Genomic DNA, 16,009 nt, shown 5'->3' with positions numbered 1-16,009 from the left:
AACAAAACATCTTATAGGCCTTTTTTGGGTTCTTTAAGCAATATATTCCACACTTGACAAATACTGCTGCAACCCATTTTGCCAAGTGCTAAGGATGGCTGCCAGCACTGAGAGGGGCCCAAGGCAGGAGAGGGTTCTGCAGCAGCTCCAGGCTGTGGTACAAGCAAATCCCACGTCTGGAGTCATGTGACCCAGCAGACGTTGATAACAGACATATCTGTGGTGAGAAAAGACGCTACGAGTTTATGGCAAGTCCCAATAGGAGAATAACAACATAGATCCCTAGAGTTCTGGAACAAGGCCATGCCATCTGTAGTGGAAAATCATGCATTATTCGAAAAATAGCTTTAGTGTGCTTCTGGGTCTTGATAGCAGTGGAGCGTCTGCTCAGCCTGGTACAGACGGCTTCGACATGACACCCTGTGAGCATGGAGAGTCATCCCCCAGAACACAGAGCACACCCCAAATGAATGACCATACTATTCTATGGTGTTGTGTCTGCAGTAGGTAAAACACGTGGTCTGGAAGCTAAGGGGTGAAAGTAACAGAGCCATCACTCACTGTCATCCTCAGTGACTCATTTAGGAAATTCATTTCCTGAGCCTGCAACTTTAAGCTTTGTGTGTCTGAAGATCTGCTCTGGTTTCCAGATGGGGAACGCTTCACCAGGGTATAGAGTAAGAGCTCCCCTAAACTTTAACCCACATCTGCCACCTGGTCATTTCAGATTCCTTGGACCAAAAGGCCATGGGACGAGGGAAGGAGTCACTGTACCGGCAGGAATTACTGTCCCTGAGCAACTGGCAGGAGAAGGTAGGATTGCTGTTACACAATGAAGGCAGGGAAGATCAGTTTTGGTACCCACGTGATCTGTTGGGCTGTCTTTTGTTATCCCTTGCCCATTTTTGACAGTAAATGGGTAAGTGTGGCAGCCATGAGCTGGGAAGGGCACAGTGACCAGGGAGGGGCCAGACCCGTGAGGGATGAGGGTCTGGGTCATCCCACGAGGTGAACTCTAGATCAGCAGAGATGCTCGCCGAGGTTGAGGGGAATCTAAGATGGACAGTAGAGGAGGGAGAGAGTGGGTACCAGTTGCAGCTTCAGGACCAGCTGTAGTGGCAAAGAAACTGTAGTGCAACCAACTAGCCATCTTCTTTTAGATTTTTTTCAGGGAAAGAGACCACCTAGAATCCTGAAAGAATGGTCCGTAGATGGACAGACTCACTCTGTGAAGCAGGTGGATCTCAGTGGAACGAGGGGTGGCCGTAGTGAATGCTGCGGTGCCCCACGCAAATCTACTGAGGACCAAGGTGCTCATTCCCTTGCCACTGGGAGTGCTGGCTGCTGATGGCTCACGGCGAAGTCCCTCCTCCAGAATTGCCCTCTGCCAAAGGGAGTTTTCTCACCCAAGATTATGCCCCCTCCTCAAGTGCAGCCCAGATCCAATGGCTGGTCCAGGCAAGGGCACAAAGTTCTGACTCCTTTACCTTGATTTGGGACAGCTTCATAGGGTCGGTCCAGCTCCAGATCTCCCTGCAGGATCGGCGGAGGCCTCCACTGCAGCTGCATCACAGTCCAGCATCTCCCTCTGCCTAATCGTGCTTCCCCCCAGCCCCCTAACGTTGCTGCGAATGAGTTCTCCGCGGTAAGCCTCCTGTATGCAAAGCTGTGCCTCAGAGTTTGTCTGCTGGGGAAGCTGACCTAAGTCACTGAAGATGGTGAGGCATAGGGGTTGTTTTTGTTCCTGGCTGTATTAGTCAGGGTTCTCCAGAGAAACAGAACCAACAGATGCAGACAAACAGAGAGACGTTCACTGTGAGGGATTGGCTCAGTGGAGGCTGATTATGGAGGCTGAGAAGTCCCATGATCTGCTGTCTGCCAGCTGGAGGTCCAGGCAAGCCAGTGGTGTCGTTCCAGTCCAGACCCAAAGTCCTGGTCTGAGTCCGAAGGTCCGAGAGCCAGGAGCGTAGATATCAGTGGGCAGGAAGAGCTGGATGTCCCAGCTCTGGCAGAGAGCAAACTGGCCCTTCCTCCAGCTTTTGGCTCTGTCTGGGCCCTCAATGGAATGGCCAGTGCCCACCCACATGGGTGAGGGTGGTCTTTTTTAGTCATCCACGGATTCAAATGCTGATCTTGGCCTGGTGCAGTGGCTTATGCCTGTAATCCCAGCACTTTGGGAGGCTGAGGCAGGTGGATCACCTGAGGCCAGGAGTTCAAGACCAACCTGGCCAACATGGTGAAATTCCATCTCTACTAAAAAAAAAAAAAAGAAAAAAAAATTAGCCAGGCATGATGGCAGATGCCTTTAGTTCCAGCTACTTGGGAGGCTGAGGCAGGAGGATGCTTGAACCCAGGAGGTGGAGGTTGCAGTGAGCCGAGATTGCGCCACTGCTCTCTAGCTTGGGTGACAGAGCAAGACTGTCTCAAGACAAAAACAGAAACAAAAACAAATGCTGATCTCTTCTGGAAACACCCTCACAGACACACCCCAAAGTCAGGTTCTATCAGCTATCAAGTTGATGCATGAAATTAAGCATCACATCTGCCCAGTGGTTTAGCGCAAGGGAAGCCACACGGGCTAAACTTTATAGCGATGGCTCTCTCTGCTCCTTTTTTTTCTTGCTCTGTAACCCAGGCTGGAGTGCAGTGGCATGATCTTGGCTCACTGCAACCTCCACCTCCCGGGTTCAAGCAATTCTCATGCCTCAGCCTCCCGAGTAGCTGGGATTACAGGTGTGCGCCACCATGCCCAGCTAATTTTTGTATTTTTAGTAGAACCGAGGTTTCACCGTATTGTCCAGGCTGGTCTTGAACTCCTGAACTCAGGCAATCTGCCTGCCTTGGCTTTCCAAAGGTCTGGGATTACCGTCATGAGCCACGGCACCTGGCCTCTGCTCCCCTTTTTATGCCAGACCCGGAGAGGCCAACAGTTAGCTCTGGGGCTGCTGGCCTTCTGTGTGTCCTCTCCTGTGGATTTTAGAAATGAGCATAGAATTCTAAAGGGATGAGTTGAGAGGAGGAACAGGAACCCAGGATGAAAACTACAGCTCAAGTGGGCAGGCAGGGAAGTGAGGGATGACAATTCACAGCACATCCATTTACACCCCAATTACAGGCATCCAGGCCTTCAAAGCAGCGACATCAGGAAAGCCGGTTGTGAAAGGATTCACCCTGGGACTCATCTGCAAGGGTGGCTTCTAGCTCATTTAATATACATTTGAATAATACAATAATAGGAATGGGTGTGTAGATGGCCGGGGGTGCTGGCACCATTCCCTTAATGATGCTCACGGGAACTCTATGAGGATGGAGTGATCATAATCTCCATCTTACACAAGGGGAAACTGAGGCTCAGAGAGGTTAAGCGACGGACCACAGTCACACACGAAATTGCAGAATTGAGTGTCAGACCCAAGTCTGCTGTACCCAAAGGCAATCGCAGTGGTCATTTAGGAGCCCTGCTGTTTTGAGACCCCACAGAGAAAGTGTGGGTGTTCCGTGTTCCTCTTACTGATTTATTTATTTTACGTTGTCTTCTGGGCATGTGCTGTTCCTGCCTGAAGTCCAGTCTGTGGGGCTGGTGAGAGGGCCATGAAGGAGATTTCTGGATGAGGTCCTGGTCCCCCTGCCTCCCTCTGGCCCCCTGTCTCTGGGTCTGTTCCCCTCCCATGCTCTCGCTTGTTCAGACCTGGCTGTTAGATTCAGTATGTGGCCTCAGGAAGTCCCCAGCCTCCTGCTTCACGACACTGTCTTGGTGCTGAGAGCTTGAAGGGCTCCCACTCTGATAATAACTTCCAAATGGACTCTCACGTCAGCCCAGTCTAGGGGTTTGGAGTCAACGGCTTTTTCACAGTGTGACTTTGGGCAGAGAACGCAACCTCTCTGAGCTCAGTTTTCACTTGCAAAATGGGTGTAACAACATCTTCCCCTAGAGATTACGTATTCAGTTAGAGGACACATGAAAGCGTTCCAGAGTGTTCCTCTCGCGCCTCTGTCTTTCTCTCTGTTCTCAGCTTCTCTCACCTTCCTCAGAAGTCCCCAGACTGAAGTGAGCTTTATTTACATTTCAGAAGAAACACCAGACTCTGGGTCTAGATATCATCTCTTCCCAGTTTCCCAGGAGCGTAGCCTGGGGCCCTCCTGTCTGGCAGCCTCTGCGCCCTGGCTGTGTGGCTGAGCTGCCTCTCCCTACCCTCTCTCCCTTCCTCCTCTTCACCTCTGCCCTCTCCGTCTCTCCCCGGCTCTCCCAGGCCTCAGCCCTCTGCTGCTGTTTGCCAGTTTCCTCCTGGTTTCCAGCACACATCGTCGTTGCTACTTTTGATTACATTCCCAGTCTCCTTTCAAGTTTATTTCCCTTAGGTCTTCTGACTTGCTTGGAGCCAGGAGGGAGCAGAGGTGGCTTGAACCTCTGGGGAAGGCTGGTGAGTTGGGGGATGATGGAGGAGGTGGGGGAGAGGGGCCATTCCCACTTCCCACTTTGGGAGGAGGCACTCCAGTACCTTCCTGATGTCCTGTCCAATATTCACATTCTGGAGCGGGGGGCGCTGAGTGCTGAGCTAAGCCATTGTCTCAGATGTTCATGCTCCAACTCCTGCCCAGCCCCTACCATCGCCATCTCTTTAATCCCCTCCCAGTCCCACCATCGCTGTCTCTTTAGCCCCTCCCAGCTTCACCATCTCTGTCTCTTTTTTTTTTTTTTGAGATGGAGTCTTGCTCTGTCACCCAGGCTGGAGTGTGGTGGTGTGATCTTGGCTCACTGCAACCTCTGCTTCCCAGGTTCAAGCGATTCTCCTGCCTCAGCCTCCCAAGTAGCTGGGATTACAGGTGTGTGCCAGCATGCCCAGCTGTCTTGTATTTTTTGTAGAGACAGAGTTTCACCATGTTGGTTAGGCTGGTCTCAAACTCCTGACCTCAGGTGATCCACCTGCCATGGCCTTCCAAAGTTCTGGGACTACAGGCATGAGCCACCTCGCCTGGCCCATCTCCATCTCCTTAGTCCCCTCCCAGCCCTGAGGGTGTGTCCTCAGGTCCAGCCCCCACTCTGTCTGTCTGGGTAGTTGCGTAGCCTTCGGCAGCTCGGGCAGCCTCTGATGATGAAACACTCTTCGTCAGAGTTGGGAAGCATCTTAAAAGGCCCCGATCAGGCAGCATCTTCACTTTAAAAACAATATCATTTTTATTTCAATAGGTTTAGGGGTATAAATGGTTTTTGGTTACATGGATGAGAGTGGTAAAGTCTGGGCTTTTGGTGTATCTGTCACCTGAATAGTGTACACTGCACCCAACAGGTAATTTCTCATCCCTACCCCACGTCCCCTTCCCCCTTCTGAGTCTGCAGTGTCTGTGTTGCCACTCTGTAGCATTTCAGCTTCATGGCTGTGGACTTGGCGCTGGCTCATCAGCCATCCTGAATCTCACGTTCTTTAGAGCCCCTCTGATGGGGCACATTCATAAGTGTTAGAGATGATGTATTCAAAGTGCAGGGTTAGTACCCCCAAAATAGTAGCTATTATTATTACTGATAGTGGAATGGAGTCCTTGTGTTTTCTTTTCTTCTCTTTTCTCTCTCTCTCTCTTTTTTTTTTTTTTTTGAGACAGAGTTTTGCTCTTTCACCCAGGCTGGCGTGCAGTGGCGTGATTTCGGCTCACTGCAACCTTCGCCTCCCAGGTTCAGGCAACTGTCCTGCCTCAGCCTCTCGAGTAGCTGGGACTACAGGCATGCACCATCAAGCCAGGCTAATTTTTATATTTTTAGTAGAGACCGGGTTTCACAATGTTGCCCAGGTTGGTCTCAAACTCCTGACCTCAGATGATCCACCTTCCTTGGCCTCCCAAAGTGCTGGGATTACAGGTGTGAGCCATCATGCCCAGCCGCCTTGTGTTTTCTTTTCTTTCCTTTGTTTTTTTTTTTGAGATGGAGTCTCACTCTGTCGCCCAGGCTGGATTGCAGTGGCGTGATCTCAGGCTCACTGCAAGCTCTGCCTCCCAGGTTCACACCATTCTTCTGCCTCAGCCTCCCGAGTAGCTGCGACTACAGGCACCCGCCACCATGCCCAGCTAATTTTTTGTATTTTTATTAGAGACGGGGTTTCACCATGTTCGCCAGGATGGTCTTGATCTCCTGACCTCATGATCCACCTGCCTCGGCCTTCCAAAGTGCTGGGATTACAGGCGTGAGCCACCGCACCCAGCCTTGTGTTTTCTAAAAGAGTAAGGTTTAGAGTATGGAAGACTGTGGGCTGGGTGCAGTGGCTCACGCCTGTAATCCCAACACTTTGGGAGGCCAAGGTGGGCAGATCACTTGAGGCCAGGAGTTCAAGACCAGCCTGGCCAGCACAGCGAAACCCCATCTCTACTAAAAATACAAAAATTAGCCTGGCATGGTGGTGCATGCCTGTAGTCCCAGCTACTCGGGAGGCTGAGGCAGGAGAATCACTTGAACTTGGGAGGCAAATGTTGCAGTGAGCCAAGATCATGCCACTGCACTCCAGCCTGGGTGACATAGCAAGACTCCGTCTCAAAACCAAACCGAACCAAACAAAAAAGACTAAAATGTGGCTACACCAAGAGGAATTTGGGTTCCAAAGTTATGCAAGTGCCTTCTTTGTTTAGCCAGTTGTGCTGGTCCTTGGAACACAGGCAGAAGGAGATTTCAAAGAGCTAGTGAAATCCCAGGGCAGAGGAGAAGAACAAGCGGAGGGGAAGAGAGGAGAAAGAAGGGCGGAGGGAGCCCAGTAGGAAGAGTCCAGCCACGTGGTGGTGGGCTACAACTGGGTGAGCAATGAGACCAAGGTATTTTCAAGAAGAGGATGCCAAATGCTGCATTTTCTACAATGTCAAACTCCTCCATCTCCAAACCGTCAGAGAAGTTGCTCCTCACCATGAAGTGCCCTGGGGGCTTTCAGTTTCCCCTGTCGAGAGCCAGGAGAGGAATCTCATGCAGAACAGAGCAAAGCAGAAAAAAACGAGGTGCGTAGAAAAAATGAAAGAGGCCCCCGTCTTTTGCCACTGACATGCCCCCACAAAACTGCCAGGAATATTGAATCATTTGACTCCTTTTTTAAAGAGTCTTTTCCTCTTTTATTTTGAGATTTTGAACATTTCAAACCTCAGAAAAGTTGAAAGAGCAGTCCATCAAACATCTGTGTATCCTGCACGTGGGTGCACCCATTGTGAACGTTGGCCACTTTTACTTTCTCTCTTTCTTTCCTTTCTTCTGATTATCTGGAAGTGAATTGCAGACATCTGATTCTCCATCCCTAAATAATCAGCACATGTCTTCTATGAGCAAGGATCTTCTCCTCCATAACCATAATGATATAATTATCATACCCAAGGACCTAACACGGATGTAATAATGTTATCTAATGTTCTGCTCATATTCACATTTCCCCAATTGTTCTAAAAATGTCAGTTATAGCTGGTTTTCTCCCATTCAGGAGCCACTTAAGGATCGCGCATTGCATTTAATTGTCATGTCTCTTTAGTCTCCTTTCATCTAGTCTTTTGGTCTTTCTTGTAATTGACATTTTTGAAGAGTCCATATCAGATGTCTTGTAAAACGCCCAGCAACCTGAATGTCTGATTGTTTCCTCATGATTCGATTCAGACCTTACATTTTTGGTGAGAATATTAAATAGAAGATGTCTTGCACTTCTCATTACATTACCCAAGGAGGCATGTAATGTCAGCTTGTCCTATTTCTGGTGACCCTACATTTGATCACGTGGTGTCTGCTAGATTTCTCCTTTGAAGGTATCTTTTCCCTTTTGTAATGAATAAGTAATCTGTGGTGATATTGTTAGACTTGTGAACATATTACTGCATCCATTGATGATCCTTGCCTGGATCACTTGTTACACCGGGAATTGCAAAACTCATTTGCCTCTGGGAGGGCCAGAGCGTCTGCTGGCACGTGGCTTACATGCATGGCCATGTAAGCTCCTCCATGTACTGGCCCAGGTAGGTGGTTTCCTGAATGTGACAGCCAAGTGTCTCCAACGGCCTGTCTTAGCCCCTTCTGATCAGTCTTGCTTTTTGATGTCCTTGACAGAGGAACTGGCTTCTCTGGCCAGAAAGCTGGTCTTTTACCACCTGGAGAAACTTGGATCCGTGGGAGAGCTCAGTTGAATGGCTGCTAGTTCACTAGTTCAGCCACTGGTGGCTGGGAGTGTGTGTGTGTGTGCGCGTGTGTGCGCGCACATGCAGGCACACATACACTGGGTGGGAGGGGCATCTGGGTACTTGGAACCCAGAGGCACATATCCGCTCTGTGCCCAGGAGCTGCAGGGTGCTGGGCTCTAGCCTTGGTTTCCATGGCAATGGGCAATCTCCTTCTTCATTCTGCTCCTCTCTGAACCAGCTGACAGCAATGGGGCTTTGGGGCAGAGACACAAGACGGGGAGCGGGCTTCACCAGACCCTCCGTGAATATCTTGGAGATGAGAAGTCTGAGCAACTGCTCCCCTCACCGTACTACAGAATGACTTTTCCAGGGACTCTGGTGCCCCCCACCTACCGCAGAATGTACTCTTCCATCAGCAAGGTCTATGACAACATCAAGGTGGCAGCGGGGCCCAGCTTCTTCCTTGTGAATTCCACTGAATCTGTTAAACAGATTCAGATCTGTAGTTTCTTGATCTGCTGCCTACATTGTCTTGATCTATTTGCATATATTATCTGTCTTGCAACACCTTTTTGAGGCGGGTGTTATTATTATTCCCATTTTATAGGTATAGAAACTGAAGCTCCTTGGGTCACGTGGATAGTAAAGGGTGAGGCCAGAACTCAAACTCAAGGTAACAGTGTGGTATAACATATAAGAGTGTGAGCTGCAAAGACAGGCTGGCGCCGGTTTCAAATCCTGACTCTTTCACTTATTAGCAGGGTGATTTTGGCAAAGATAGAGACTCCCAGGTGGCTGAGGTGGGGCCTCTCCAGGGCCCAAGATCTGCTCTCAGACTTATACGTTTAGACGCTTCATGTTCTCAGTGTCCCCAAAGCTCTCAAGGGGACTTACACCAACAAAAGTCCCCAGAGGAGTGTGTCCATGTGGCTAATTTCTGGCCAGTGAAAAGTAAGTGTAAGTGATACACTGAACTTCTAGAGAGTTAGTTTGTTTGTTTGTTTATTTATTTATTTATTTATTTATTTATTTATTTATTTATAATTTTTGAGATGGAGTCTCACTCTGTTGCCCAGGCTGGAATGCAGTGGTGTGATCTCAGCTCATTGCAACCTCCGTCTCCCAGGTTCAAGCGATTCTCCTGCCTCAGCCTCCTGAGTAGCTGGGACTACAGGCGTGTGCCACCACGCCCAGCTAATTTTTGTACTTTTACTAGAGATGGGGTTTCGCCATGTTGGCCAGGCTGTTCTTGAACTCCTGACCTCAGGTGATCCACCCGCCTTGGCCTCCCAAAGTGTTGGGATTACATGTGTGAGCCACCGCGACTGGCCAGGAGTCTTTAAAAGAAAGGAGCTGTCCCTTTTGTCTCTTCTCTCCCTTCCTCCTTCCTGCTGTTTAGAATGTAGTTGTGATGGATGGAGCACCAGCAGCCATCTTGAATAAGAGGTGATCTTGAGGATGGTGGAGCAGACATAGAAATGTGCTGGGTCCCTGATGACTTCATAGAAAGACCTCGCCAGCCCTGAACTGCCTAGATCTGGACTTTTTTGTCTAAGAGTCTCAACCCTTATGTAGTTGAGCTGCTAGTTTACAGGGAGCTGATGCTTGCTGCTGAAGGTGATCCTGCATGATACATCGAGTGATCAATTTACAGTGAGAAAAAAGCTCTTCCAATGACCCTGATTTCTACTCACTCACCATCTAGGACACCTGGACTGAGGATTCACCAGAGGTCATGGCTGAGTGTGGAGCGGGCATGGTCATGCTCTGGGAGGTGTTGACTCCAGGCAGGGATGAGCCTGGTGTGCAAGCCCTACCCACAGCCTGATGCTCATGCTGGCAGACCCAGTGCCCCTCCTTCTCTCCAGGTCAGCACAGGTCGAACACTCTATGTATAACAGGCAGGGCATAGCACCACTGGTTAGATTTGGCTCTCCAACCCTATGGAGACACTTTCAGATGTGTCCCTCAGCCTGAAAGCCACACTGCCCTCCTGATCGGATGCAGGACACACCTGGCCCCCTTTCTTTCTGGCAACAGTGACCCACCATCTCTAAGGAGGGTGCACCTGCCTGCTCTCATATGCCAGCCAATTCTGCTGACGTTGAAGGGTGACATGCCCTGTCCCCAGACCCTGGGTCCTGTGGATGGTGGGGCAGATGGGCTGCTCCCTTTTGGGCCCTCTGCCCAGCAGGCCCAGCCTATCCTGGCTCCCTTTTTCAACTCTGGCTGCTCTTCCCTTGGCTCAGGTCATGGAGTTGTGATCACAGAACTCCAGCCCCAAAGTTGCAATTCTTTCCTCCACTTTTTTGGCTCTGGTTTTCCCAGGTACGTGTGAGAAGAGAAGCTCAATGTCATATTTTGGTAATGTCAGCTCAGGAATTATATGGGCATTGGAAGGGATGCCATCAGTGTGAAGGTGAACTTTTCCACACTGCAAAAATTCAGGGCCAGGCACAGTGGCTGACTCCTATAATCCTAGCACTTTGGGAGGCTGAGGCAGGAGGATTGCTTGAGCCTGGGAGTTCAAGACCAGCCAGGGCAACATAGGGAGACCCCCCTATCACTACAAAAAATAATAATAATTAGCCAGACGTTGTGGTGCACACCTGTAGTCCCAGGTACTTGGGAGGCTGAGGTGAGAGGATCATTTGAGCCTGGGATGTTGAGGCTATAGTGAGCTGAGATTGCGCCAGTGCACTCCAGCCTTGGTGACAGAGCCAGACTCTGTTTCAAAAAAAAAAAAAAAATTGGACTTTACCCATCCACCCATCCATTTGTCTACCCAAAACCCATCTATAGTAGTCTCTCCTTATCTGTGGAGGACACGTTCCAAGACCTCAGTGGACACCTGAAACCTCTGATAACACTGAGCCAGTTACACACACACACACACAATATGTTTTTTCCTAGACCTGTGTACTTATGATAAAGTTGAATTTATCAATTAGACACAGTAAGAGATTAACAACAACTGATAAAAAATAGAACAATTAAACAATATACCATAATAAAAGTTATGTGAATGTGCTCTCTGTCTCTCAGAATATCCTATTATACTGTATCACACGTAACTGTAATCTCAGAAAGCGAAACCACAGATGGATAAGGGGCGATTGCTGTATTCCAGGAACTCTGCTAGGCATTGGAGATAAAGAAACGAATAAGAGATATTTCCTTTGCTCAAGAAGCCATGGATAAGGGGCGATTGCTTTATTCCAGGAACTCTGCTAGGCATTGGAGATAAAGAAACGAATAAGAGATATTTCCTTTGCTCAAGAAGCCATGGGTAAACGGCAGTTACACCCCAGGGCCATACGTGCTGTGAGAGGGAAGAGGCCAGCGGTCTGTGGGAGCTTAGGAAGGGCGGCTCCCCCAACCTGGGACAAGAGTGGCGTGGAAACCTTCCAGCTAGAGGCAGTTTTTCAGCTGAGACCTGAAGGGTGAGTGGGAGCTATTGGTGGAGTGTGCCGAGAGGAAGGGAGAGATACCTGGAGAGGGAGAAACAGTACGAGAGCCTGGAGGCCAGAGCATGGGATGTTCGCAGTGCTGCAGGTAGCTGGGTATGGCTGTGGCGTCAAAGGCGGGCAACGGGATGCCACGAGGGGAGGGGTGGGCGAGACCCATGGGGCTGATCTACCTGAGATGCTAATGGCGTCTCCCCTCTGAAAGTTTCATGTGTTTTTGGTTTGCTCAAGGAGGCTGGGAAAAGAAAACAATTCCTTACCATGTGACCCCAGCAGCCCAGAGAGGGTGAGCGCCTGACAAAAGCCCCACAGCCATTCTTCAGTAGGTCTCTGACTTCCAGCCCAGTCTTTGCCCCAGGCCTGGCTTGCCCTTGAAACTACCCAACGATCTGAGAGCTCCCCCCAGCCTGTCCCACTGGAGGAAGCAGTAGGGGCCATGTGCCCACTCCCTGGGCACCCTGTAACTCAGCTCAGCCTCTCTCCCTCGGCTCCCTCGGCTCCGTCGGCCATGCCTTTGATGAGGAGGTCCGGCTGCTTAGTCACTGGGGCCAGCACAGGCAGCCCCTCGCTGTGGAGCGTCCCTCCAGTGGAGCACAACATTTCCTCCAGGTCTCTGGGGCATGCTCCCCGACTCCCCTAGAAGGCTCCAGCAGGGTTTGGCGCTGGTCAGGAGGTCCAGGAGGGCTGGCTGCATCTTGTATTTGAGTTGCACGTTTTGTTTGTGTATGTACGTTGCATAGTGCACGTGGCACGGGTTTGCTGGGTGTGTAGTATGAGGGGTGGATTGTGTGTTGCTCATGTGTGGTTTGTGTATGTGTGAACTGGGTGGTTTGTAGGTCTTACAGGGCGCATGCGTGCTCCACCCTTTATTCGTTCAGGCTGCAGGAAAGCCAGCCTCTGGGGCCCGCTCTGCTCAGGCCGGGATTGGACCTAGCGTTTGGGGAAGTATGAGCTGCCCACCCTTTCAGCAGAGCCCTTGGTGGGCAAAATGGCCATTATGGTTGACTCTGTGGGGCCAGTTCAGGGGACCCAAGGCCTGATGACCAGTTTCCAGTGGGGCGTTATTCCACTCAGGCGGGTCAAGGGAGAGGGCAGGAGAAAGAGGAGAGGGAGCTGGGCGGGGGCGAGCATGGGGCCCCCTAGGGAAGGGCAGGGATGGCAAGAGGTGAAACAGCTTGGGCATCGCTGGCCCGGGAATTCACCTCCTAACTCCTCAGCTCCTTCAAGTCTTTGTGCAAATGTCACCTTCTCAAAGAGGCCTCCCCTCCCCTCCTGATTCAAGATCACAACTTCGCACCTCACTTCCACCCTCCTAACTCTCCCCTGCTTTGTCTTCTTTTTGCTGACATAGTCTGTGCCCTCTTCTAACCACCGTATAATTTACTCATTTATTATGTGATTCTTTATTGTCTGTCTCCTCTCACCCCACCCCAACACTGGGATTATTTTGTCGGTTTTGTTCACAGACAGATCCCACATGCCTGCGGTGACCGCTTCGTGGGCACTCAAGAAATATTTGTGGGGCCGGGTGTGGCGGCTCACACCTGTAATCCCAGCACTTTGGGAGGCTGGGGCGAGCGGATCACCTGAGGTCAGGAGTTCGAGACCAGCCTGGCCAACATGGCAAAACCCTGTCTCTACTAAAAATAGAAAAATTAGCCAGGCGTGGTGGCAAGTGCCTGTAATCCCAGCTACTCAGCAGGCTGAGGCAGGAGAATTGCTTGAACCTGGGAGGTGGAGGTTACAGTGAGCCAAGATCATGCCATTGCACTCCAGCCTGGGCGACAGAGCGAAACTCTGTCTCAAAAAAAGCGAAATATTTGCGGATTGAATGCACGCGTGAATGAACAGTGTCTGCCCCTGGGAGGGTGGGCTCGGGTCTGGGGTGCTCCAAGTGTGTCCCTGAGCATCTCCTTGGACCGTGGGAGCGGGGCATCCCAGCCTGAGCTTGGGACAGCTGGTGGGCAGCAGGTGGTGAAGCGGGCGGGGGCTGCCACTCCATGTCCCCTGGCACGGACCCACCTTCCACTGCCTCAGATGCCATGCCCGACTGGACACTGGCTGGTATCCTCTTCCCCAGGCCAGCCCTGGACCCAGCGGGCAGCATCTTGGCATCCTCCTTCCTGGCCCTGGAGGGTGTGAAGCCAGCTCTGGGCTTCCCGGGAAGTGTGTGCCTGTCCCCTTCCTCTTGCAGCCAACCCTGCTCCAGTGCCCCCTCCTCTGAGGCTTGTCTGGGTTAAACTGCCCGGAGGGGTCTCTGTCCCAGCTGCACAGCCTCTGGGGAAACCTCTCAGAAGCTTCTGGAGAGGCCCAGCGGCTGTGGTGGGTATGATGAGACCTTTTTCCAGGGCTCCTGCCCAGCGGCGGCAACAGGAACCTTCCTTCCCAACACAGCCACATGGTGTCCTCCTGACAGGCGGGGGAGGGACAGATGGTTCCCTATGTACCGGCATCCTCTGTCTTGTGTCTCAGGGGGTGCCTTCGCTGGCCAGGGCCTGCACTTTCCAGTGTCCTGGGAGTGTGGATCAGGGACTCTGGAGGCTTCCTTCCCAGGGCTGGTTCCCAATTGGCTTCCCAAATGTCACAGATCCAGACTAAGCGTCTTCACCCTCACCCCCGTCTCATCAGGCCCAGGGAAGGGTGTCCCGATGGCCCAGGGGCTCAGCTCTAAAGCCCTGGGGTTGTCCTTGACACCTGTCTCTCTCACACGCTGTCTTTCAAGGAATCCTGGAGGCTCTACCTTCAAATAATCAGAATCCAACAACTTCTTCCCCGCGCTGTTGCCTCTTCCTGGTCAGAGATGCCGCTGACTCTACCGGGAGCAATGCCCTGGTCTCCTAACTGGTCTCCTGCCTCCACACTTGCCCCCTCCGGTCTGTTAAGTCCACGTCCTGTTCTGGATGTTTCATATAAATGGAATCACACAATCAGTGGTACTGTGTGACTAGTTTATTTCCTGAGTGCTACATTTTACAACTCCGTGATGTTATTATTTGGTTGGAGCAAAAGTTATTGCAGTTTTGGCCATTGCTTTTAATGGCAAACCCGCAAGAACGTTTGCATCAACCTAAATAAGTAAGCAATGGTTAAACCATACATTCTCAAATGTATTAGAAAGGAATAATAGTAAATATTTGGAAGACAGTCAGTGGGGCAGGATGCGAGGTAAGAAGAGTGACTGTAGGTCAGGAGTCAGGGGCGTCGGGTTCTAGTCCTGATTCTGTCTTTAGCCATGCAACCAAGTGAGCACAGCAACCTCTCTGGGGACACTAACACATTTGTTCAAGCCGCCCAGCAACTAATGGAAAGAGATTACAGCTAGGACTCTCCTATAAGACTGACAACAGCATGCCTGGGGCAGGCCTGCAACTGAGCGCCAGGAGGCAGCCTGGGGACTTCTGCTGCCATCTACCCCAAAGTATCTCTGGTCTCCCTGGCTAGGTATTTTTTTTTTTTTTTTTTTTTTGAGACGGAGTCTCACTGTGTAGCCCACGCTGGAGTGCAATGGCATGAACTTGGCTCGCTGCAACCTCTGCCTCCTAGGTTCAAGTGATTCTCCTGCCTCAGCTTCCCGAGTAGCTGGAATTACAGGCACCTGCCACCTTGCCTGGCTAATTTTTGTATTTTTAGTAGAGTAGGAGTTTTGCCATGTTGTCCAGACTGGTCTCCAACTCCTGACCTCGGGTGATCTGCCCGCCTCAGCCTCCCAAAGTGCTGGGATTACAGGCGTCAGCCACACTGCCCAGCTGGCTAGGTCTTTAAGAATTGAGGGGAAGTTTTGGGAGGCCAAGGCGGGTGGATCACTTGAGGTCAGGAGTTCGAGACCAGCCTGGACAACAGGGGAAACTCTGTCTCTACTAAAAATACAAAAATTAGCTGGGCATGGTGGCTGTAATCCCAGCTACTTGGGAGGCTGAGGCAGGAGAATCGCTTAAACCTGGGAGGCGGAGGTTGCAGTGAGCCGAGATGGCGCCACTGCACTCCAGCCTCAGTAACAGAGCGAGACTGCATCTTAAAACAAACAAACAAACAACAACAAAAAAAAAAACAGCCAAAAGGAATTGAGGGAAGTCATGGCGAGAAGCATCGATTGGGTTCCTGAAAGCCCCAGTTCACATTCCAGCTCGCTCCTTACCAGCTGCATGCCTAACCTCCATGAACCTCAGTCCCCTCATCTGTAAAATGGGCTAATGCACGCATCTCCATCCTAGGGCTGCTGAAACAAAACGTGATAAAGCACATGGCAGGCTCCCAGTAAGTGCTTGACAAACCAACTATGTTCTCTCTCTTTTTTTTTTCCCTTTGAGACAGTCTTGCTCTGTCACCCAGTGGCATGATCTTGGCTCACTGCAACCTCTGTCTCCCGGGTTCAAGTGATTCTTCTGCCTCAGCCTCCTGAGTAGCTGAGATTACAGGCT

The 16,009-nt window shown here is 50.9% G+C and overlaps 1 protein-coding gene across 1 annotated transcript in view; it reads left to right on the top strand.

Annotated features, from left to right (window-relative positions):
• The window catches only part of UBIAD1 (UbiA prenyltransferase domain containing 1), a 122,235-nt gene extending 106,611 nt beyond the window's left edge, over positions 1–15,624 (top strand). Inside the window, exon 3 of the transcript XR_004670345.3 lies at positions 13,058–15,624. The gene's annotated coding sequence lies outside the window, so the exon portion shown is untranslated. The remainder of the gene's footprint in view (positions 1–13,057) is intronic.
• Positions 15,625–16,009: the final 385 nt, after the last annotated feature.

Source organism: Pan paniscus, chromosome 1 (genome assembly GCF_029289425.2).
Source record: "Pan paniscus chromosome 1, NHGRI_mPanPan1-v2.0_pri, whole genome shotgun sequence".
Classification (NCBI taxonomy): Eukaryota; Metazoa; Chordata; class Mammalia; order Primates; family Hominidae; genus Pan; species Pan paniscus.
Note: the sequence above shows the minus strand (reverse complement) of the source record. Positions and strands in the feature narration are given on the sequence as shown.